Consider the following 2,500-nt stretch of genomic DNA (forward strand, 5'->3'; position numbering starts at 1 on the left):
ATATATATATATATACGCCACAGAATTTGGGAAACTAGTTTTATGAGCCCATGGCTAGGAAGGATATTTGTGGATGCGCATGACTTAATGATTAGAGCGTTGCACTCATGGTCATAAGCTTCTGCTTTCGATTCCTGGACTGGGCAGCGTGTTGTGTCCTTGAGCAAAATACTTCATTTCACGTTGTTCCTGTCCACTAAGCTGGCTAAAATGAATATTCCTTAAACAGACTGCTTTTACTCGAGGGGGCTGGCGGGCATCCCAGGTTAGTAGTCCCAGAGACGTCATCATACATGGAGCTCATCAGATCTACCAGTGCTCTCCATCGCTGGAGATCCCATGCCACTCCTTTTGTATCCTCGAAAGGAATATATATGTCGCAGAATCCAAAATTCCGGCCTTATGATTCTATGGCTCGGGAAGGACTTTTGATATATTTTTTTTATATTGTCACTGATATTTTTGTTACTATTCTGGGTTTGTTGGTTGTTGTTGCTATTGTTGTTGTTATTACTGTTGTGTGTTTTTTGTTGTTGTTGTTACTTTTGTTGGTGTTATTCTTATTGCCGTCGTCACGATTGTGAGTTGTTCTTAATATTAATCCATAATAGTTAAAATAACGAAATATGAGGGCGGTGAGCTGGCAGAATCGTTAGCACGCTGGACGAAATGCTTAGCGACATTTCGTCCGTCTTTACGTTCTGAGTTCAAATTCTGTCGAGGTCGATTTTGCCTCTCATCCTTTCGGGATCGATAAAATAAGTACCAGATGAACACAGGGGTCAATCTAATCGACTTATTCCCTCCCCTGAAATTGCTGGTCTTGTGCCAAAACCTAAAATCACTATTAATGCAGTTGTTTCTGTTGTTGTTATATTTGTTGTTGCTACTGCTGTTGCTATTTTGCGTTGTCCACTTAGCTTTGGCCGAGTACTTAGTCCTAAGACATCTAATAAAAACAATACTGAGTGACTGAACATTGTTAGTTACGTCCATTTACTCCATTTTTGGATGTAGGCTGCCTTATCACAAGATAGTACGACTCACATATAACATATAACAAATAGATATAACATATAATACATAATACACACAACATGTGATGACGCATAGATACAGCATATGGTGATACACAGATGATAAACTTGTTAAGGCATAAATTTATGTGGTAACATACAGATACAAAGTGATGCGATGACGCATGCATACATGTGATGACGCGTAGATACAGCATGTGATGATACACAGATCATGAACTTGTTAAGGCATAAATATATGTAATAACAGATGCATGTGATGACACATAGATTCATGTCATTATTACAAGCGGTGGGAAATTGATGATACAACATGAAATACGACACATAGGTGATATTAGCGATGACAAATTGATGATACATGCTATGACAAATAGGTGATACATGTAATGTCATATAGAGGATACACGTAGTGATATAGAAGATGCATGTAAAGACATAGATGATTCATGTGAAGGCATGTAAATGATGGATGTAGTGACGCATATGATACATGTAATGACAGATAAAATATGCGATTACAGATTGATGGTACGACATGCAATGTAACATAAGTGACACACGTAATGACATATATAGGGTGCACGTAATTACAAAAAAATAATTCATGCTATGTACTAACAAATTGATGATATAAACATAACACAAAGATGAAGCGTGTCATAACACGTTGTATCTTTGATGCTTATTCTGAAGACGTATACAAATTTGTCACAACAAATATATCTGCTAAGTTCATAAAGTCGAGTTATTGAAAACAGTAATAAATAAATGAATGAATAAATGAATGAATGAATGAATGAATAAATGTTAGAAATATCTCTGGAGGGGTCCATATCCACTCAGATATTAACTACGAGGGTCGGTTGAAAAGTTCATAGGCAGAACAAGACACTCTTGTGGAATGTGACCAAATGACGTTTATTTTTCAACATAGTACCCCTTTCGGTTCACACAATTCTTACATCGGTGTTGCAGTGCTTGGATCCCGTTGGTGAAGAAGCTATCATTCTGTTGGTCAAAAAAGAGGTCAACAACAGATGTGATGTTGCAGTCATCATCACTGCAATACTGGTTTTCAGTCAAGTGTTTTTTTTTTATGTTGGGGATCAGACGATAGTCAGATGGATGCCAACTCAGAAGAATAGGAAGGGACATCAACCAGTTCTCACACAGCAGCCATTGATAGCAAGGGCTTGTGTGCTGAAGCAACAGGACCGCTTTCGTCAGTTTTCCTGGGCGTTTGGTCTTGATAGCCTTTCGTAACTGCCTCAGCAAGTTGGTGTAGTTCTTTCCACTGATGGTATGGTTCTTTTGAAGATAGTCAATAAACACATCACCTTCCCTGCTGCTGAAACGCTCTTGGCTTTCTTTGAACCGGTGGTGGGGGGTGTTTCCACTGCATGAATTGTCTTTTTGTTTCTAACTCAAAGTGATGAAACCGACACTCATCTTGGGTTAGG

Source organism: Octopus bimaculoides, chromosome 9 (assembly GCF_001194135.2).
Source record: "Octopus bimaculoides isolate UCB-OBI-ISO-001 chromosome 9, ASM119413v2, whole genome shotgun sequence".
Lineage (NCBI taxonomy): Eukaryota > Metazoa > Mollusca > Cephalopoda > Octopoda > Octopodidae > Octopus > Octopus bimaculoides.